General features: G+C 57.5%; 9 non-coding genes across 9 annotated transcripts; all 9 read right to left on the bottom strand.

Annotated features, from left to right (window-relative positions):
• Positions 1–983: 983 nt before the first annotated feature.
• Positions 984–1,174, bottom strand: LOC148805945 (U2 spliceosomal RNA). The gene has a single exon (XR_016089906.1). It is a non-coding gene; the product is annotated as a U2 spliceosomal RNA (small nuclear RNA).
• A 777-nt stretch (positions 1,175–1,951) lies between these two features.
• On the bottom strand, positions 1,952–2,135 carry LOC148805944 (U2 spliceosomal RNA). The gene has a single exon (XR_016089918.1). It is a non-coding gene; the product is annotated as a U2 spliceosomal RNA (small nuclear RNA).
• Positions 2,136–8,076: 5,941 nt separating this feature from the next.
• Positions 8,077–8,267, bottom strand: LOC148805943 (U2 spliceosomal RNA). The gene has a single exon (XR_016089905.1). It is a non-coding gene; the product is annotated as a U2 spliceosomal RNA (small nuclear RNA).
• A 777-nt stretch (positions 8,268–9,044) lies between these two features.
• On the bottom strand, positions 9,045–9,238 carry LOC148805942 (U2 spliceosomal RNA). Its single transcript, XR_016089917.1, has one exon. It is a non-coding gene; the product is annotated as a U2 spliceosomal RNA (small nuclear RNA).
• Positions 9,239–12,373: 3,135 nt separating this feature from the next.
• On the bottom strand, positions 12,374–12,565 carry LOC148805941 (U2 spliceosomal RNA). The gene has a single exon (XR_016089911.1). It is a non-coding gene; the product is annotated as a U2 spliceosomal RNA (small nuclear RNA).
• A 787-nt stretch (positions 12,566–13,352) lies between these two features.
• LOC148805940 (U2 spliceosomal RNA) lies at positions 13,353–13,543 on the bottom strand. Its single transcript, XR_016089904.1, has one exon. It is a non-coding gene; the product is annotated as a U2 spliceosomal RNA (small nuclear RNA).
• Positions 13,544–14,320: 777 nt separating this feature from the next.
• Positions 14,321–14,511, bottom strand: LOC148805939 (U2 spliceosomal RNA). The gene has a single exon (XR_016089903.1). It is a non-coding gene; the product is annotated as a U2 spliceosomal RNA (small nuclear RNA).
• A 793-nt stretch (positions 14,512–15,304) lies between these two features.
• LOC148805938 (U2 spliceosomal RNA) lies at positions 15,305–15,495 on the bottom strand. The gene has a single exon (XR_016089902.1). It is a non-coding gene; the product is annotated as a U2 spliceosomal RNA (small nuclear RNA).
• A 793-nt stretch (positions 15,496–16,288) lies between these two features.
• Positions 16,289–16,473, bottom strand: LOC148805937 (U2 spliceosomal RNA). Its single transcript, XR_016089924.1, has one exon. It is a non-coding gene; the product is annotated as a U2 spliceosomal RNA (small nuclear RNA).
• Between the last annotated feature and the right edge of the window lie 5,192 nt (positions 16,474–21,665).

The raw sequence follows: 21,665 nt of genomic DNA, 5'->3' as shown, positions 1-21,665 counted from the left end.
CCGCCGCCGTCTCGATCCTCCAAGCTCCAACCCAACGCTCCGCTGCTCCGGTCAATCCTTCTCCCGCTGCGTCACTCCTTCCAGCCTTTCCCGTCCTCCCGCCGCCTTCCCGACCCTCTGACTAAGACCTCGGAATTGCGGGCTTGCCGGCTTAAACCTTGATCTTAGCCAAAAGGCCGAGAAGCGATGCCCGACGCCGGCCTTGGGCGGGCGCGCGGGCGTCCGGCTGGCGCGCAGCGGCGCAGGCCGACGCCTCTGGAGCCCGGTCCGCACGCGGCTGCCGGCCGCCCGGACTCCGCTCTCCCCCTCTCTTGCCTGCCTGCTTGCTCGCCTGCCTGCCCGCCAGTCCCGGGCGGGGGCCCTGCTCTTTGATCTCCTGTCAACGGCCCGACAACGACCGCAGCCGCGGGGGGCGCCAGCCGGCCGGCCTCCTTAGCTTAGGCCCCTCCCACCAGCAGCAGCCGTGCCGAGTGAGCTGCAAGCGAAAGCGGACCGTCGGCACCTGCGGGCAGAGGCAAGGGGCAGCGCTCTCTCGGGAGGGACGGGGACACACACACACCTGCCTGCCTGCCGAAAAAAAGAAAGAAAAGGTGTATATACTAAGTTTTTTGGAGGGAAAACGGCCGGCTGTCGAAAGGGGCCCGCCTGCAAGGACGGGGACACACACACACACACACACACACACACACACACACACACACACACACACACACACACACACAAGCCACGCCTGCCTCCCTGGAAAAAGGAGGAAAAAACTAAGTTTTTTGGAGGGAAAACGCACGGGAGCCGAAAAGGGGGCCGGCCTGCTTGCCGAGAGAGTCGAGGCGCGGGAAAGTGCACGGAGGGAGCACGGGAACGGGGAGGGGGAGAGAGAGAGACACAGAGACGCACAGATGGACGAGAGACGAGACCGGAGAGGAAGGAGCTCCGGTCCACCTCGCTTGCTTGCTAGCTACGTCTGTCTTTTCACCGCTGAGAGAAGGTAGTGCACCGTTCCCGGAGGCGCTGCAATACCGGGCCGATGCGTGGAGAGGACGGAGCAAGCTCCTGATCCAGCTCCCTGTTCCAAAAATCCGTTTAATATGTGGTCCCCCGATGGGGGACGTATCAGATATTAAACTGATAAGAACAGATACTACACTTGATCTTAGCCAAAAGGCCGAGAAGCGATGCCCGACGCCGGCCTTGGGCGGGCGCGCGGGCGTCCGGCTGGCGCGCAGCGGCGCAGGCCGACGCCTCTGGAGCCCGGTCCGCACGCGGCTGCCGGCCGCCCGGACTCCGCTCTCCCCCTCTCTTGCCTGCCTGCTTGCTCGCCTGCCTGCCCGCCAGTCCCGGGCGGGGGCCCTGCTCTTTGATCTCCTGTCAACGGCCCGACAACGACCGCAGCCGCGGGGGGCGCCAGCCGGCCGGCCTCCTTAGCTTAGGCCCCTCCCACCAGCAGCAGCCGTGCCGAGTGAGCTGCAAGCGAAAGCGGACCGTCGGCACCTGCGGGCAGAGGCAAGGGGCAGCGCTCTCTCGGGAGGGACGGGGACACACACACACCTGCCTGCCTGCCGAAAAAAAGAAAGAAAAGGTGTATATACTAAGTTTTTTGGAGGGAAAACGGCCGGCTGTCGAAAGGGGCCCGCCTGCAAGGACGGGGACACACACACACACACACACACACACACACACACACACACACACAAGCCACGCCTGCCTCCCTGGAAAAAGGAGGAAAAAACTAAGTTTTTTGGAGGGAAAACGCACGGGAGCCGAAAAGGGGGCCGGCCTGCTTGCCGAGAGAGTCGAGGCGCGGGAAAGTGCACGGAGGGAGCACGGGAACGGGGAGGGGGAGAGAGAGAGACACAGAGACGCACAGATGGACGAGAGACGAGACCGGAGAGGAAGGAGCTCCGGTCCACCTCGCTTGCTTGCTAGCTACGTCTGTCTTTTCACCGCTGAGAGAAGGTAGTGCACCGTTCCCGGAGGCGCTGCAATACCGGGCCGATGCGTGGAGAGGACGGAGCAAGCTCCTGATCCAGCTCCCTGTTCCAAAAATCCGTTTAATATGTGGTCCCCCGATGGGGGACGTATCAGATATTAAACTGATAAGAACAGATTTTTTTTATGTTTTTATTAGAAAACGGTACAAAACACAGTGCTTAAAAGTTTATACTACCCACCACCTTTAACACCACGTGATCAAGTCCTTCCATCTTTCTCTCGCAGCGGCGAATCCCCATCGGAGGACGTCCCACCGGATCTTCCGTGAGACGTCTCTCTTCACCCTCTTCAGTATGGCTGGAACAGACCTCTCCACACCATGTCTGACCAGCTCTGCTCTTGCGTCCCACACGTGGAGCTTGGTAAGGCTGATTAAAAGCCATAGCAGGAAGGCTGCATTCCACTTCCGGGAACCGGGCACGCCCTTCATTACCACGTTCAGAGACAGGAGGGACCCCAGTCCTACCTGTGCGTAAAGGTGCTGGCTGGACTTCCACACCCTCTGCACGAACCCGCACTCCCAAAAGACATGGTTGACAGTTTCTTCCCCTGTGCAGCCGTGCCTCGGGCACTGGCTCTGTTTTGATAGTCCATGCGAGTACATGACGGCCCTGACCGCCATCCGACCCCACACGCCGAGCCAGTTCAGGTCTTTAAGTCTGTTGTCCAGGCCCTTTGGTTGGGCCTGCTGCCAGATGTCCCTGGGCACACCCAGGAGCGCTGGCCTGTCCACTGCAGTGATTGTCTGGTACATCAGCCTATGGCTCAGCGCTATTTTACTGTCCCGTACCTCTGGATGTGCCCGCAGCCACTGCACTGCGTGGCGGTAGTGCAGTGGGAGCCGCTCAGCCTTCGGGGTCGTGTTGCTCCAGACGGCCAGGTGTCTCATACTCGCCGCCAGCCAGAGGCTCACGAACCGGCCACACAGGTGGGGCGGGTTTCCGTGCAGGATGACGCACAGGTTGGCGACGAAAATGCAGTCCAACTTCACTGGGAAGTTCAGGATCCCCCTGCCTCCTTCCTCGATGGGTCTGCACATTTCAGTCCGGCGGATGCGCTCATAGGAGTGGCCCCAGACAAAGGCGAAGATTGTCTTAACCAGTTCTTTTCTCCTTCTCACAGGTAGGGGGTACACCACTGCCAGGTGGAGCAGCAAGGGCAGGATCTCCACCTTCAGCACCAGCGCCTTCCCAATCCACGTGAGGGATCGATGTTGCCAAAGGCCCAGCTTCTGCCTGATCTTCCGGAACCTGGCCTCCCAGTTCAGTCCCGAGGGGTCCAAGGTGTGAAACAGGACCCCCAGGATCTTCACCGGGTCTGTTGTCTCCTTCAATCCTCCAGTGATTTCAGGTACGTACGGCCAGGTTCCAAACAGCTTCACCAGGCTCTTTGCGCGGTTCAGCTGGGCGCCGGTGCCTCTGGAGTAGGCCTCCACGATCTCCAACACCCTCCCCAGGCTCCTGTCAGAGCTGAGGAAGAGTGTCACGTCGTCCGCGTAGGCCGCGATCTTAACTTCCTGCCCACCTCCACCTGGCACTTTCACTCCCGTCACTCCAGGATCCTTCCGTAAGCGGTCCAGTAGTAGCTCTAAGAAGACGACGTACAGCAGGGGCGAGAGTGGACAGCCCTGTCGCACACCACACCTTACCGATATCCTCCTCCCTACAGCTCCGTTGACGCTTACCCGGGACGTGGCACCGCTGTATAGTGCCTCAATCCACCTGACAAAGGTGTCAGGCAGGCCTTTCTTCCTCAGGAGTGCCCACAGGATCTTGTGATGGACCCGGTCGAACGCCTTCGCTTGGTCTAGGCTCACCAGCATGAGCGGCAGGCCTCTGTCCTCCACCCAGGCGATGGTGTCCCGGACCAGCTGCAGGGTCCAGCTGATCTTCCGGCCTGCCACGCCACATGTCTGATCCGCCCCGACCAGCGCCGGCATCACCGTCCTCAGGCGGCCGCCCAGCACCCTGGCCAAGATCTTATAGTCCGTGCACAGGAGCTGGATCGGCCTCCAGTTTCCCAGGTCCGCCTTGTCTCCTCCCTTGTAGATCAGAGTCACGACGCCGGTCTTCATGGAGAGGCCCAGTTCACTGCTGTCCAGGGCCTCATTGAAGACCTGCACCAGGAAAGGCTCCAGTTGTTCCCAGAAGGTACGGTAGAACTCCGCTGGTAGGCCGTCGACACCGGGGACGGTGCCCTTCTTCAATCCGAACAAAGCTGTTTTTATTTCCGCCCCTGTCACCGGCCCGACCAGCGCGGCGGGGTCGTCCACCGCCTTCTCCACGCCCTCCAGGAGCCTCTCCTTGATGCTGGCGTCGATCTCCTTCTCCTGAAACAAGGCTGTGTAGAACCCTGTGGCACACTCCAGCATCCCGGGTAAGTCCGTGACTGCAGTCCCATCTTCGCGCCGTATGCTTTCAAAACAGCTGCGCTCCTGCTGTCTTCTCACGGCGCTGAAGAATTGGGGTGAGCACTGTTCTTCTCCCTCCCTCCAAACTCCCCGCAGCCTGAAGAGGTAGTCTTTTGCTCTCTGCAGCCACTTGTCCCTAAGCAGGCTCCTGACGTTTGCGATCTTCTCGCCGTTGAAGGCGCCCCCCTGGTTCAGCTGCTCATACAGTGCTTCTAGCTCTTCCTGGAGCCGGGCGCACTGGCGTTCCTCCAGACTCCGCCGGATCCAGCAGTATCGCCTGGTGACCGTCGCGAGAGTCTGTTTGCACGATTCCCACCAGTGCACCGCGGAGCTAAACAGCCCCCTCCTCTTCCCAAGGTCTTCCAGCACTGATACGATCTTCCTTCGGTATCTCGCCTCCTGTAAGACTTGTCTGTTCAGCTTCCAGTATCCGGCCTGGAAGCACGGGTCCTCAACACCGAAGGTGACCGTGAGCAGCCGATGGTCCGAGAACCAGGTGGGGGTCACTTGCCTGCTTAGCGTCGTCCACTTCACCGTAGAGAGGATATAGTCGAGGCGCCGAAAGCTCCCTCTTCCGTTGTCCCAGGTGTGGTGTGCAACGTTCCGAAACCCGTCTCGAAGGCTGAAATCCGTAATCAAGGACCTCAACAGATGAACTCCCTGGCCGTGCGGGTCTCCCAGGTCGATGTTGAAGTCGCCGCCCACAATCAGCTCTCTGTTGGTGTATAGCACGGGCTCCAGGTCTTTCAGGAAGGAGCCCTGCTGCCTTCTGTCTGCTGGGGCGTACACGTTGACCAACCTTATCTTCACTCCCCTCCAGGTTCCGTCCACCACCAGCAGACGTCCGGGAACCACTGAGCTGACTGTCTGGGCGACAAACCCTGGCGAGCCGCACAGGATACCCACGCCAGAAGAATTCACCCCTCCGACGCTCCACCACGAGGGACCCCTCCTCCACTCCCTCCGTAGGGTCCTCACGTCGTCGAGGTCCTTGAGGTGAACTTCTTGTAGGAAGATCACATCCAGATTCCTTCGAGACAGGTAAGTAAAAACCGCCGCTCTTTTTTCCTGCTTCCTCAGACCCCTTACGTTAGCGGTTGCTACTGTAAGGGTCATGGTGGTTCTCGAGGGGGGCTGTCACTCTCCATTCCCTCCAGGCGGCTGAAATCGGGAGAGCTCGCAGTCCCTGCTGTACTCACCGAGCTGTCGTCCTCCGTGTCCATATACTGGACCGCCACGGGGCTGTCCAGGGCTTCCTGTTCCGGAGTAGGCGTTTCCGGCTGGCAGTTAAATACGGGGCTTCCTTCCTCGTTCATGTTGGGCGCCACTGAATAGGCGCTCCTTGGTGTTGGTCCTGGCGCCTGCCCTGGGGGGAGAGAGTCCGAGGTGCTTTCGGCCTCCGAGTCGCTCGAGGCCGACACGCCACCCTCCTCCTCTTCCATCCCCTCAGAGTCCGCGAGGTCCCCCTGGTCTTCCTCCTGGTCTTCCTCCTGGCCTTTCTCCTCGGCCGTCTTCTTCTTCTTCTCCAGCGTCTCCGGCCGACGCTTCTCCCCCCGCGCCCTCTTTGTCTTCCTTTTCGTCCCTGCGCTCTGCAGGGTCACCATCCCCTCCTCCTCTACAGGCGCTGTGGCTGGCGCTGCAGTTCCTCTCCCCCCCTGCAGGGGGCGCCCTCGTCTCACCACCTCCGCCCAGGTTCCGGCTCCTCCGTCTGCTCCCCCGGATGTTCCCGGCTGCTCGCTGTCCGATCCCCATGATGTTCCGGGCCGCTTGCCGTCCTCGTCTGCCTGGCGCCCCTCCTCCTCCTGCTCCTTCCCCTGTTGTGTTCCCCTCTTCTTCTCCCTCTTACCTGGGGGTCTGCTGCCCGCCGGCCGGTCTTCCCTCTCGCTTTCCTCGTCCGCCTGCCTCATCCACTCCGCGACCGCCTTGTCGATGTCCTTGCCCCTCCTCTGACACTGCCGGTATAGGTGCCTAGTGTCTCCACACAGGGAGCACTCCTTTACAGGACACTCCCGTGTGTGGTGGCCCTGGCGGTTGCACTTCCCACACTTCTCTGCTTCGCACGCTCCTTCCTGGTGCCCAGAAGTCCGGCACTTCCTGCAGAATTGGGGTTGGTCCCAATAGTACAGGTACCCCCTACCTGATCCAATTGAGAAGGTCGCTGGTGGGTGGGTGAACCCGTCCTCTGCTCTGTCATCCCGCCGCAATTCCACCTCGTACCGACGCTTCCCCGTCCACACAGTACGTGTGTCGCTGACCACGTTAGGCCCCCTCCTCACCTCCACGTATCTGCGCAGGAAGGTTGTCACGTCGGCATCTGAAATGAACGGGTCGAACATATGTAGGACCACCCACCTCTTGCTGTCGCCCTTTAGTCCACCACATTCGTACTCCTGCAATCCGCCGTCCTTGATGATCTTCCCACATTTTTCCGCCATTCTCTTGTGGATCTCTGCGCTCATGAACGTGGCGTCGATAAACTTCTGTGCCCGGTTCCCTTGCACACATTTGATGTCAGTAGCCTTCAGCCCCAAAGCTCCGAACAAAACCTCATCCTCGAATTCTTCCCTTCCAGGTGGCCCCGTCTCCGCTTTCCAATGAAAGCGGATGGTCCACTTGATGCTGGGGTCCTTTCCAGCCCTCCTCGCCTCTCCAGGCTCCGCAGCCATGGTCAATGCAGCCTTTCGGCTGCAAAGCAGCCCAGTCACGAAGCCGGGATCAAAAACCAAAGTACCGACGTCCAAAATCCAAGAAAGGGTTGTCCAAAAAGCAATCCGGGTTCAAAATCCAAAAAAGCAATCCAAAAGCGCAGTCCTTGTGGTGTTGTCCTCTCGTTCGTCTCTCCCTCGACCTCTGATCTTCGCCAAAAGGCCGAGAAGCGATGCCCGACGCCGGCCTTGGGCGGGCGCGCGGGCGTCCGGCTGGCGCGCAGCGGCGCAGGCCGACGCCTCTGGAGCCCGGTCCGCACGCGGCTGCCGGCCGCCCGGACTCCGCTCTCCCCCTCTCTTGCCTGCCTGCTTGCTCGCCTGCCTGCCCGCCAGTCCCGGGCGGGGGCCCTGCTCTTTGATCTCCTGTCAACGGCCCGACAACGACCGCAGCCGCGGGGGGCGCCAGCCGGCCGGCCTCCTTAGCTTAGGCCCCTCCCACCAGCAGCAGCCGTGCCGAGTGAGCTGCAAGCGAAAGCGGACCGTCGGCACCTGCGGGCAGAGGCAAGGGGCAGCGCTCTCTCGGGAGGGACGGGGACACACACACACCTGCCTGCCTGCCGAAAAAAAGAAAGAAAAGGTGTATATACTAAGTTTTTTGGAGGGAAAACGGCCGGCTGTCGAAAGGGGCCCGCCTGCAAGGACGGGGACACACACACACACACACACACACACACACACACACACACACACACACACACACACACACACACAAGCCACGCCTGCCTCCCTGGAAAAAGGAGGAAAAAACTAAGTTTTTTGGAGGGAAAACGCACGGGAGCCGAAAAGGGGGCCGGCCTGCTTGCCGAGAGAGTCGAGGCGCGGGAAAGTGCACGGAGGGAGCACGGGAACGGGGAGGGGGAGAGAGAGAGACACAGAGACGCACAGATGGACGAGAGACGAGACCGGAGAGGAAGGAGCTCCGGTCCACCTCGCTTGCTTGCTAGCTACGTCTGTCTTTTCACCGCTGAGAGAAGGTAGTGCACCGTTCCCGGAGGCGCTGCAATACCGGGCCGATGCGTGGAGAGGACGGAGCAAGCTCCTGATCCAGCTCCCTGTTCCAAAAATCCGTTTAATATGTGGTCCCCCGATGGGGGACGTATCAGATATTAAACTGATAAGAACAGATACTACACTTGATCTTAGCCAAAAGGCCGAGAAGCGATGCCCGACGCCGGCCTTGGGCGGGCGCGCGGGCGTCCGGCTGGCGCGCAGCGGCGCAGGCCGACGCCTCTGGAGCCCGGTCCGCACGCGGCTGCCGGCCGCCCGGACTCCGCTCTCCCCCTCTCTTGCCTGCCTGCTTGCTCGCCTGCCTGCCCGCCAGTCCCGGGCGGGGGCCCTGCTCTTTGATCTCCTGTCAACGGCCCGACAACGACCGCAGCCGCGGGGGGCGCCAGCCGGCCGGCCTCCTTAGCTTAGGCCCCTCCCACCAGCAGCAGCCGTGCCGAGTGAGCTGCAAGCGAAAGCGGACCGTCGGCACCTGCGGGCAGAGGCAAGGGGCAGCGCTCTCTCGGGAGGGACGGGGACACACACACACCTGCCTGCCTGCCGAAAAAAAGAAAGAAAAGGTGTATATACTAAGTTTTTTGGAGGGAAAACGGCCGGCTGTCGAAAGGGGCCCGCCTGCAAGGACGGGGACACACACACACACACACACACACACACACACACACACACACACAAGCCACGCCTGCCTCCCTGGAAAAAGGAGGAAAAAACTAAGTTTTTTGGAGGGAAAACGCACGGGAGCCGAAAAGGGGGCCGGCCTGCTTGCCGAGAGAGTCGAGGCGCGGGAAAGTGCACGGAGGGAGCACGGGAACGGGGAGGGGGAGAGAGAGAGACACAGAGACGCACAGATGGACGAGAGACGAGACCGGAGAGGAAGGAGCTCCGGTCCACCTCGCTTGCTTGCTAGCTACGTCTGTCTTTTCACCGCTGAGAGAAGGTAGTGCACCGTTCCCGGAGGCGCTGCAATACCGGGCCGATGCGTGGAGAGGACGGAGCAAGCTCCTGATCCAGCTCCCTGTTCCAAAAATCCGTTTAATATGTGGTCCCCCGATGGGGGACGTATCAGATATTAAACTGATAAGAACAGATTTTTTTTTTTTTTTTTTTTATTGCAAAATACAAAATCAATATTACACCAAATACTCAAAACCCAAACATCATTGTACCTTAAACTCAAATATTCCATCAAACCGGAAACATAACATAAAACAGTTCATAAACCTTACATTCCATAATCACATGAATTCCAACCAAAACCTCAACCACAATAACCACAAAAACGGACCAATTCATGATAACAAACCCGTACAACAGTTCAGGGTAACAAAAAACATTCATGACTTAACAACAAAACCCCATCATCTTGACCCTCCCAAATTCGACCTTAATCGTTACACAACAGAACATAAACCCTTTACACATCCATCTTCACTTACATTAACTTCCCAAACCATATTACTCTCTAACCCGAAGAAAACCTCATCACCATAACCCCACCCCTTACACAAATTACCTCCCAACTTCAATCAAATCATTACACAATAAACATAAATCCTTTAACACTTCCATATTCACATACATTAACTCTCAAACCCAACTGAAACATTTCCATAATCCCCTTATTCTAATAACATCCTAACTTCAACCAAAATCGTTACACACTAAACATAAACCCTTGGCACTTCCATGTTCACTCACATTAAATTCTCAAACCCAAAAGAAAAACCCGCATCCCCATAATCCCCTTATACTAATAACATCCTAAGCTCTTTTCCAACCAAAATCATTACACAGCAAACACAAATCCTTAACACATCTATATTCACTTACATTAGTTCCCACACCCAAAGTAAACCAAATCTCCATATCCCCTCCCCTTATTCAGATAACCTCCACCCCTTCTTGATCTCCCTCATCTCTTCACTTTCTTTTTTCCCTTTTTCTTGACTATCTGTCCCACCCTTACCTCCCTCTTCTCGTGTCCTTCACCCTTCACCTCCACAGTCGAAGCTACCACATTATCACTGACATCATCACCCAAACACACTCTTTCACATTCCTCCTCAAGATCCGTCAAAACTATGTCACCGTCACTATCAAACAAAATCTCTGTATACGCTCCCTTCGTGTACATTTCCTCCCCTTCAACAACAATCATCCCTCCCTTCACATCACTCTCTTCCATCCTTCCCCTTTCATCACACTGACTAGTCTCCCCCACATTATTCCACTGCTCTCCCTTCTGCACCACTACCGTACCAGTCCCATTTATCTCACTAACCTTACTATCTCGGTCCACATCTGTCGAAGGCTCCAAAAAAAATGCACAACTCAAACGCTTCTCTCTCTCACTCTTACATCCCACCCTCACACCTATTTTATCAAAACTTCCCACCCTACTCTCACTATCGTTTCCTATTTCCCCTCCCTCTTCCTCACTCCCATCTACCCCTGACCCCCCAACCCTCTCCATCCCCTTACTCAAACAAACCCGTGACACATGTCCCAGCCCATCACACTTAAAACACCTTTTCTCTCGTACACAATCCTTCACCACATGTCCCATCTTCCCACACCGTTTGCAGTGCACTGACACGCACTGCGCCGCAAAATGTCCCCGACCACCACACGCTCTGCATTCAAGGGGTTGCCCGGAATACACCAGGTAACCCCTATGTGTCCCGATCATGAAGAAAGCTGGGGGGTATATCACCCCCTCCTCTGCTGTCTTCCCCAATCTCAGTCTCATCCAATATGTCCGTTTCCCAGACCACACGCCATCCTTGTCCAGCTCTCTCGTACCGGCTCCTTGCAGATCCACAAACCGCCTCAAGAAGGAGACTAAGTCCTCCTCAGGGACAAATGGATCTGAAAAGAAAACTGTCATAACTTTCAGATCTCCAACAAACATCGGCTCCACACGGAACAACTTTACAGGAAACTCCTCTTCCTTCTCCTGTACCATCCGCCACACTTCAAAACACAAGATGTCCGATACTAGAGTCACCTCGAAAATCCCGCATCTGACAAAGTCCTGCAAGCAGAAAACATCTGACAAACGCACCCCCAAGCATTTAACCAGAACCAACTCTTTAAACCTATCTCTGTCCCAGGTCATCAGTCCATCCAAATTCCTCAGCGAGAAACGGAGGGAGTCCTTCCGCTGCTCGTTCCTCGCCCAAGGGTACCCTGCCATCACTCCAGCCACTGCGTCGTCGCCCTTTCCGGAAACCTCCAGGTAAGCACGCCGCCGCCCTCCGACTCCGTCCAGCTCAGCAAAATTTCCTCGCCACCGCCGTTCCCCCTTCTCGTCACCACGATCCTTCTGGCTCCAAAACTCCACGGTCCCCCATCCAGTCGTCTCCGTCACAGCATTCCTCCTGTCGCCTTCCCGACCCCCTGGACTAAGATCTTGGAATTGCGGGCTTGCCGGCTTAAACCTTGATCTTAGCCAAAAGGCCGAGAAGCGATGCCCGACGCCGGCCTTGGGCGGGCGCGCGGGCGTCCGGCTGGCGCGCAGCGGCGCAGGCCGACGCCTCTGGAGCCCGGTCCGCACGCGGCTGCCGGCCGCCCGGACTCCGCTCTCCCCCTCTCTTGCCTGCCTGCTTGCTCGCCTGCCTGCCCGCCAGTCCCGGGCGGGGGCCCTGCTCTTTGATCTCCTGTCAACGGCCCGACAACGACCGCAGCCGCGGGGGGCGCCAGCCGGCCGGCCTCCTTAGCTTAGGCCCCTCCCACCAGCAGCAGCCGTGCCGAGTGAGCTGCAAGCGAAAGCGGACCGTCGGCACCTGCGGGCAGAGGCAAGGGGCAGCGCTCTCTCGGGAGGGACGGGGACACACACACACCTGCCTGCCTGCCGAAAAAAAGAAAGAAAAGGTGTATATACTAAGTTTTTTGGAGGGAAAACGGCCGGCTGTCGAAAGGGGCCCGCCTGCAAGGACGGGGACACACACACACACACACACACACACACACACACACACACACACACACACACACACACACAAGCCACGCCTGCCTCCCTGGAAAAAGGAGGAAAAAACTAAGTTTTTTGGAGGGAAAACGCACGGGAGCCGAAAAGGGGGCCGGCCTGCTTGCCGAGAGAGTCGAGGCGCGGGAAAGTGCACGGAGGGAGCACGGGAACGGGGAGGGGGAGAGAGAGAGACACAGAGACGCACAGATGGACGAGAGACGAGACCGGAGAGGAAGGAGCTCCGGTCCACCTCGCTTGCTTGCTAGCTACGTCTGTCTTTTCACCGCTGAGAGAAGGTAGTGCACCGTTCCCGGAGGCGCTGCAATACCGGGCCGATGCGTGGAGAGGACGGAGCAAGCTCCTGATCCAGCTCCCTGTTCCAAAAATCCGTTTAATATGTGGTCCCCCGATGGGGGACGTATCAGATATTAAACTGATAAGAACAGATACTACCACTTGATCTTAGCCAAAAGGCCGAGAAGCGATGCCCGACGCCGGCCTTGGGCGGGCGCGCGGGCGTCCGGCTGGCGCGCAGCGGCGCAGGCCGACGCCTCTGGAGCCCGGTCCGCACGCGGCTGCCGGCCGCCCGGACTCCGCTCTCCCCCTCTCTTGCCTGCCTGCTTGCTCGCCTGCCTGCCCGCCAGTCCCGGGCGGGGGCCCTGCTCTTTGATCTCCTGTCAACGGCCCGACAACGACCGCAGCCGCGGGGGGCGCCAGCCGGCCGGCCTCCTTAGCTTAGGCCCCTCCCACCAGCAGCAGCCGTGCCGAGTGAGCTGCAAGCGAAAGCGGACCGTCGGCACCTGCGGGCAGAGGCAAGGGGCAGCGCTCTCTCGGGAGGGACGGGGACACACACACACCTGCCTGCCTGCCGAAAAAAAGAAAGAAAAGGTGTATATACTAAGTTTTTTGGAGGGAAAACGGCCGGCTGTCGAAAGGGGCCCGCCTGCAAGGACGGGGACACACACACACACACACACACACACACACACACACACACACACACACACACACAAGCCACGCCTGCCTCCCTGGAAAAAGGAGGAAAAAACTAAGTTTTTTGGAGGGAAAACGCACGGGAGCCGAAAAGGGGGCCGGCCTGCTTGCCGAGAGAGTCGAGGCGCGGGAAAGTGCACGGAGGGAGCACGGGAACGGGGAGGGGGAGAGAGAGAGACACAGAGACGCACAGATGGACGAGAGACGAGACCGGAGAGGAAGGAGCTCCGGTCCACCTCGCTTGCTTGCTAGCTACGTCTGTCTTTTCACCGCTGAGAGAAGGTAGTGCACCGTTCCCGGAGGCGCTGCAATACCGGGCCGATGCGTGGAGAGGACGGAGCAAGCTCCTGATCCAGCTCCCTGTTCCAAAAATCCGTTTAATATGTGGTCCCCCGATGGGGGACGTATCAGATATTAAACTGATAAGAACAGATACTACACTTGATCTTAGCCAAAAGGCCGAGAAGCGATGCCCGACGCCGGCCTTGGGCGGGCGCGCGGGCGTCCGGCTGGCGCGCAGCGGCGCAGGCCGACGCCTCTGGAGCCCGGTCCGCACGCGGCTGCCGGCCGCCCGGACTCCGCTCTCCCCCTCTCTTGCCTGCCTGCTTGCTCGCCTGCCTGCCCGCCAGTCCCGGGCGGGGGCCCTGCTCTTTGATCTCCTGTCAACGGCCCGACAACGACCGCAGCCGCGGGGGGCGCCAGCCGGCCGGCCTCCTTAGCTTAGGCCCCTCCCACCAGCAGCAGCCGTGCCGAGTGAGCTGCAAGCGAAAGCGGACCGTCGGCACCTGCGGGCAGAGGCAAGGGGCAGCGCTCTCTCGGGAGGGACGGGGACACACACACACCTGCCTGCCTGCCGAAAAAAAGAAAGAAAAGGTGTATATACTAAGTTTTTTGGAGGGAAAACGGCCGGCTGTCGAAAGGGGCCCGCCTGCAAGGACGGGGACACACACACACACACACACACACACACACACACACACACACACAAGCCACGCCTGCCTCCCTGGAAAAAGGAGGAAAAAACTAAGTTTTTTGGAGGGAAAACGCACGGGAGCCGAAAAGGGGGCCGGCCTGCTTGCCGAGAGAGTCGAGGCGCGGGAAAGTGCACGGAGGGAGCACGGGAACGGGGAGGGGGAGAGAGAGAGACACAGAGACGCACAGATGGACGAGAGACGAGACCGGAGAGGAAGGAGCTCCGGTCCACCTCGCTTGCTTGCTAGCTACGTCTGTCTTTTCACCGCTGAGAGAAGGTAGTGCACCGTTCCCGGAGGCGCTGCAATACCGGGCCGATGCGTGGAGAGGACGGAGCAAGCTCCTGATCCAGCTCCCTGTTCCAAAAATCCGTTTAATATGTGGTCCCCCGATGGGGGACGTATCAGATATTAAACTGATAAGAACAGATACTACACTTGATCTTAGCCAAAAGGCCGAGAAGCGATGCCCGACGCCGGCCTTGGGCGGGCGCGCGGGCGTCCGGCTGGCGCGCAGCGGCGCAGGCCGACGCCTCTGGAGCCCGGTCCGCACGCGGCTGCCGGCCGCCCGGACTCCGCTCTCCCCCTCTCTTGCCTGCCTGCTTGCTCGCCTGCCTGCCCGCCAGTCCCGGGCGGGGGCCCTGCTCTTTGATCTCCTGTCAACGGCCCGACAACGACCGCAGCCGCGGGGGGCGCCAGCCGGCCGGCCTCCTTAGCTTAGGCCCCTCCCACCAGCAGCAGCCGTGCCGAGTGAGCTGCAAGCGAAAGCGGACCGTCGGCACCTGCGGGCAGAGGCAAGGGGCAGCGCTCTCTCGGGAGGGACGGGGACACACACACACCTGCCTGCCTGCCGAAAAAAAGAAAGAAAAGGTGTATATACTAAGTTTTTTGGAGGGAAAACGGCCGGCTGTCGAAAGGGGCCCGCCTGCAAGGACGGGGACACACACACACACACACACACACACACACACACACACACACACACACACACACACACACAAGCCACGCCTGCCTCCCTGGAAAAAGGAGGAAAAAACTAAGTTTTTTGGAGGGAAAACGCACGGGAGCCGAAAAGGGGGCCGGCCTGCTTGCCGAGAGAGTCGAGGCGCGGGAAAGTGCACGGAGGGAGCACGGGAACGGGGAGGGGGAGAGAGAGAGACACAGAGACGCACAGATGGACGAGAGACGAGACCGGAGAGGAAGGAGCTCCGGTCCACCTCGCTTGCTTGCTAGCTACGTCTGTCTTTTCACCGCTGAGAGAAGGTAGTGCACCGTTCCCGGAGGCGCTGCAATACCGGGCCGATGCGTGGAGAGGACGGAGCAAGCTCCTGATCCAGCTCCCTGTTCCAAAAATCCGTTTAATATGTGGTCCCCCGATGGGGGACGTATCAGATATTAAACTGATAAGAACAGATACTACACTTGATCTTAGCCAAAAGGCCGAGAAGCGATGCCCGACGCCGGCCTTGGGCGGGCGCGCGGGCGTCCGGCTGGCGCGCAGCGGCGCAGGCCGACGCCTCTGGAGCCCGGTCCGCACGCGGCTGCCGGCCGCCCGGACTCCGCTCTCCCCCTCTCTTGCCTGCCTGCTTGCTCGCCTGCCTGCCCGCCAGTCCCGGGCGGGGGCCCTGCTCTTTGATCTCCTGTCAACGGCCCGACAACGACCGCAGCCGCGGGGGGCGCCAGCCGGCCGGCCTCCTTAGCTTAGGCCCCTCCCACCAGCAGCAGCCGTGCCGAGTGAGCTGCAAGCGAAAGCGGACCGTCGGCACCTGCGGGCAGAGGCAAGGGGCAGCGCTCTCTCGGGAGGGACGGGGACACACACACACCTGCCTGCCTGCCGAAAAAAAGAAAGAAAAGGTGTATATACTAAGTTTTTTGGAGGGAAAACGGCCGGCTGTCGAAAGGGGCCCGCCTGCAAGGACGGGGACACACACACACACACACACACACACACACACACACACACACACACACACACACACACACAAGCCACGCCTGCCTCCCTGGAAAAAGGAGGAAAAAACTAAGTTTTTTGGAGGGAAAACGCACGGGAGCCGAAAAGGGGGCCGGCCTGCTTGCCGAGAGAGTCGAGGCGCGGGAAAGTGCACGGAGGGAGCACGGGAACGGGGAGGGGGAGAGAGAGAGACACAGAGACGCACAGATGGACGAGAGACGAGACCGGAGAGGAAGGAGCTCCGGTCCACCTCGCTTGCTTGCTAGCTACGTCTGTCTTTTCACCGCTGAGAGAAGGTAGTGCACCGTTCCCGGAGGCGCTGCAATACCGGGCCGATGCGTGGAGAGGACGGAGCAAGCTCCTGATCCAGCTCCCTGTTCCAAAAATCCGTTTAATATGTGGTCCCCCGATGGGGGACGTATCAGATATTAAACTGATAAGAACAGATTTTTTTTTTTTTTTTTTTATTAGAAACGTATAAAACATACAAAACAGCAAAAAAGACCCATCACACAAAAAATCAACCCACATGTTACTCAAAAAACACAGAAAACAACATTCAAAAGCCCACACCTCTGAAAACCCAAGCAAAATACAATTTCCTTAACCCCGCCTCAAATGCAAATCAAAACCCACCCCCACATCTGAAAAAACAAAACATTCACCAAAACCATACCGACTTTTACTATACAAAACATAATAATCACCCCAACGAAAATAGCCCCTTCCACCTCTCCTTGGCTGCCGCAAAACCCCACCTCAGAATATCCCATTTTACCCGACATGCTATATCATATTTCACTTTATGCACGACAGCGGCTGGTGCTCCACTGACCCCATGCTCAGTGAGGTCTTTGCGTGATGCCCACAGATGATATTTTACAAAACTGATCACCAGCCATAACAAAAAATTGATCCCCCATCTCCTTGTTTTTGGGATTCCACGCAGTATAACTTGTCTGGACACCACAAAGTCTAGTTTCACCTGCGTTAAAAGGCCCCCACACTGGTCCCATACCCTCTGTGCAAACCCACAATCCCATAAAACGTGTGCGATGGACTCGGTTTCTTGGCAGTCAGTGCGTGGGCACTTGTCCTGCCTGGAGAGACCATGTCTGTGTAAAGTCTCTCGGACTGGAAGTCTGTTCCACACCACCAACCAATTGAGGTCCTTTAACTTATTCTCCAGCCCTACCGATTGCGTCTGCCTCCACACCTCTCCCGGAACTCCCACAATAGCCGGCTCCTTTGCAGTAGCCAGCTGGTACAGTGCCTTGTGGTCCAGCAGTGCTGTACCTTCCTTAGCATCCGGGTGCTTTTTTAGCCATTGTACCGCATGTTTATAATACCATGGCAGCCTTTCTGCCTTGGGTGTTGTGTTTGTCCACACTACCAAATGTTTTACTGCAGAGGCAAACCACAAGTGTGCAAAGGGGACGCACAGGTGGTCCGGACTCTCCTTCAGAAGTCTGCACAGCCCCGAGATGAAAAGTGAGTCCAATTTCACCGGCAGGTCCGGCACCGCCCGACCTCCTTCCTCCACCGGCCTGTGCATGTCCACCCGCTTGATGTACTCATATCCTCCGCCCCAAACGAAGCGGAAGATGGTCCTCACCAGCTCTCTACGGAACCTGGGAGGCAGCGGGAAAACACAGGCCAGATGGATGAGCAACGGCAATATATCCACCTTCACTACCAGGACTTTTCCTACCAGTGTCAAATGCCTACTCTGCCACAAACCTAACTTCTGATTCACTTTTGAGATCTTACTCCTCCAGTTAATTGTGGCAGAGTCAGCAGTATGGAAACTGACCCCCAAGATCTTCACGGGCCCTGTCTCTAGTTTGAGACCTCCTACCACATCCTGCCTGTTCTTCCATCTGCCAAAATATTTGACGGTGCACTTGCTGAGATTAAGCAGTGCACCCGTTCCTGCAGCCATGGCGTCCGCTATCTGCAGAACCCGAGTGAGAGACCTGTCAGTGGTAAGAAACAAAGTTACATCGTCTGCGTAAGCCATCAACTTTGCCTGTGCTCCACCGCTACCCGGGACTAGTACACCCTCCACCCAAGGGTCACTCTGGATTCGTCGCAAAAAGGGCTCCAGGTATAGCACGTAGAGGAGCGGGGACAAGGGACACCCCTGCCTCACCCCACGGCTAACCACGAACCCCATCCCCAACCTTCCATTCACACATACCCTTGAGATGACCCCGTTATATAAAATCCTGAGCCATCGGATAAAAGTTCCACCAATCCCTAGTCTCTTTAAAACCTCCCAAAGGAAGGGATGACACACTCTGTCAAAGGCTTTACTTTGATCTAAGCTTACCAGAATGAGCTCCAAGCCCCTTTCCTCCACCCATTCAATGATGTCTCTCACCAACTGGAGATTCCAGGCTAGTTTCCTTCCTTCCACACTGCAGGTCTGATCCCTGCAGACCAGACCCGGCATCACCTTCCTCAGCCGCCTACTCAGCACCCTGGCCAGGATCTTATAGTCAGTGCAGAGCAATTGGATCGGCCTCCAGTTTTCCAGGTCCTCCTTGTCCCCTTTCTTAAAAATCAAAGACAGAACTCCAGTTTTCATAGTTCCCGTTAACTCCCCTGACTCTAAAATTTCGTTAAAAACTTCGAGCAGGATAGGCTGCAGTTTATCCCAAAACACCACGTAAAAGTCAATGGGCAAGCCATCAATTCCGGGAGCCGTCCCCCTCCGCATCCCTGCCATGGCTTCCCTTAGTTCCTCACCCGAAAGCTCTCCCTCCAGTTCAGGCATGCCCTCCTCTACCGTCACTATTCCCGCCAACCACTCCTCCCACAAGTCAGTGTCCACTGGTTTCCCCGAGAACAGTTCCCTGTAAAAATCCGAGGCACACCTGACCATATCTGCTGGGTCAGAGGTAACGGAACCGTCTTTTTGCTTTAGGCCCTCCACCAAAGTTCTGGCTTGCCGAGAACGCACCGAGCCGAAAAACATAGCCGAGCATTTCTCATCCTTTTCCCTCCAATTTCCCTTCGCTCTAAAGAGAAAATCGTTGGCTCGCGCCAACCACCACTCTTTCATCCGAAGCCTGATCTCCGCCGCCTTCGGTGCGTCAAAAGAGCCTCCCTGATTAAATCCCTCATAGAGGGTCTGTAACTCCTGTTGGAGCTGATCTAAATCCTCCCTCTCCTTCCGTCTCCTGTCTCGGCAATATTTGACCGATTCCTTGCATATAACTCTTTTACACATCTCCCACCAATTGACAGCGGACAGATATTTCCATCTCTGACTGCAGAGACTTTCAATCAGGTCAACTATCCTGCTTCTGAACTCAACCTCGGACAACACCTTAACATTTAGCCTCCAGTAACCTGATCTGGGGCCTGGGTCATCCGAGGTCAGACAGGCAGACAGCAACATGTGGTCAGAAAACCATACAGGAACAATATGTCCTACCGTAGACCGTCCACTTAGGGTAGTGAAGATGTAATCCAGTCTCCTGAAGATATCCTTGCCGTTGCTCCAAGTAAACTGTTTAGAGGCCGGGCCCGAGATGTTAAGGCCGTCCTGCAATTTAAAATGACTCACCAACTCTCTCAGGGCTCGCGCCCCTGCCCTATTTGTGTCACCAATATCGACATTAAAATCCCCGCCCATCACCACCGTTCTGTTGGTAAATAGGAGTGGCTCGATCTTTCTTATAAAATCTGCCTGAAGGCGCCTTTCAGCCGGTCCATACACCGCTATCAGGCGCACTTTCAGGCCGTCCCACACCCCATCCACTACCAATAAACGCCCCGGAACAACCACACAAACCTCACCCCCCACAAAATTTGACACCCCACATAAAATCCCGATGCCTGAAGAGTGCACCCCTCCAATGCTCCACCAGGACTCTCCTTTTTGCCATTCTTTCTTAAAATCCGCTACATCCTTCTGTGACCCCAAATGAACCTCCTGAACAAAACAAAAGCCGAACTGGCGACTCGCAAGGTCTTTGAAGACGCCAGTCCGCTTCGCAGGGTTCCTCAAACCCCTCACATTTACCGTACAAATAATACGACTCATGGCGGGTCATGAGAAGTTTGTACCCTAGTCTCCTCTTCCTGGCTAACCTCTGAGTTATCTGTCTCAGCTGATGTTGAATCGCTCTCCCCCTCCCCGGAGTGCTGCAAGCTCCCCTCCCCCGAGGAAGATGACTCGCTCTCGGGATCCCCGGGTACCTGCGGGTGAGCCGGCTGTTCTATCTCTTTTAAACTCCCTACCTCCATCTCACTTCCCTCACTAGCCACTACCGGCTCACCTTGACCTGGAGGAAGTGGCTCCTCGCTCACCTCCACCTCCTCTGATTCCTCAGGGGTGACTGAAACGGCAGAAAGAGTACCCCCCTCCACCTCCAATCCCTCCCCTGACCTTTCCCCCCTTGCGTTTCCCCTCCCCGCCACCTCCTCTCCTTTCTTTCCCGTCGCTCCACCCGCACCCTCCACCTTTTCGAAACCAGGCTCGAGGGATTTCCCGGATGCTACCCCCTCCCGGCTACTGTCTTCCTCCACTCCATCTGAATCGCTGCCTAAAGTCTCAATAGGCAGCCCCCGGAAACGATTTTGCAACCCCAACTTGGCGCGTCGCAAATCAGGGCCCTTCGGCCCTCTCCCTCCCTTCCTCTTTGTAGACCTACTTAAAACCGGGGACCAGCTCGGGGACTCTGGTCGGCCTTCTGGGACCATATCAGCCCAGGACCTGGACTCTGGGTGTTCGTCACCCGCTTCACCCGCCCCCTCTGCTGCTTGCCCTGGTCCACCCTTATCCCCCTCCTTAGTTGTCCCCACAGTCCCGAAAAACATAAACGGACCACCGGAGGGTCCTGGTAATTCCAGTCTCGGATCTTTCGGGGGAGCCTTCACAATGTCCGCAAAGCTCTTCTGCTTTCTGGGACACGAGCGATACACGTGACCCGCTGACCCACACAGATCACATGTCAGTACCTGTCCGCAGTTCTTCGCCTCGTGTCCCTCCGCACCGCACCTCCTGCAGAAACCTCCTGGGCAGTTCGCTGCAATGTGTCCCTGTTGCAAACACTTTTTACATGTCAGGGGCTGCCCTGGGTAGAAAAGGTAGCCCCTGTTTGACCCGATATTAAAGTAGGCAGGGGGATGCAAAACGCCCTCCTCTCCAGACGGCTGAGGTCGGAGCCTGACCAAATACCTCCTCCTCCCGGTCCAGACCCCCGCCTCGTCCACCACTTTGCTGCCGGCCCCTTGAATGTCCACAAACCTGGTTAAATACATCACAATGTCTCGCTCAGGCAACAACGTGTTAAACAGGTGGACGGTAAGCGTCCTCAGCTCCCTCGCAAAGAGAGGCTCCATCAAAAACAAAGACATCGGAAAAGAATTTTTCCCGGATTGCGCCTTCTGCCACACAGTCTCGCACAACTTGTCCGACTCCATTGTCAAATCAAAAATACCTTTCCCCGGGAAATCCTGCAAACTAGTGATATCCTTGACCTTAATCCCAAGTCCATGAAACAAAATGTCTCTTTCAAACTTGTCCCTCTTCATCCAGGTAGCCTTATCTTCCGCCGTCTTCACCACGAAGCGCACTGTGCGCCGCATCTGTCCCTCACGGGACAGAGGGTGCCCAGCCGCCAGGTCGCGGGTCCACTCACCCGCCGCCGCCGTCGTC

Source organism: Atractosteus spatula, unplaced genomic scaffold (assembly GCF_055471065.1).
Source record: "Atractosteus spatula isolate fAtrSpa1 unplaced genomic scaffold, fAtrSpa1.hap1 Scaffold_65, whole genome shotgun sequence".
In the NCBI taxonomy this organism is placed as follows: domain Eukaryota; kingdom Metazoa; phylum Chordata; class Actinopteri; order Semionotiformes; family Lepisosteidae; genus Atractosteus; species Atractosteus spatula.
This window is presented reverse-complemented; position numbering and strand designations above follow the sequence as displayed.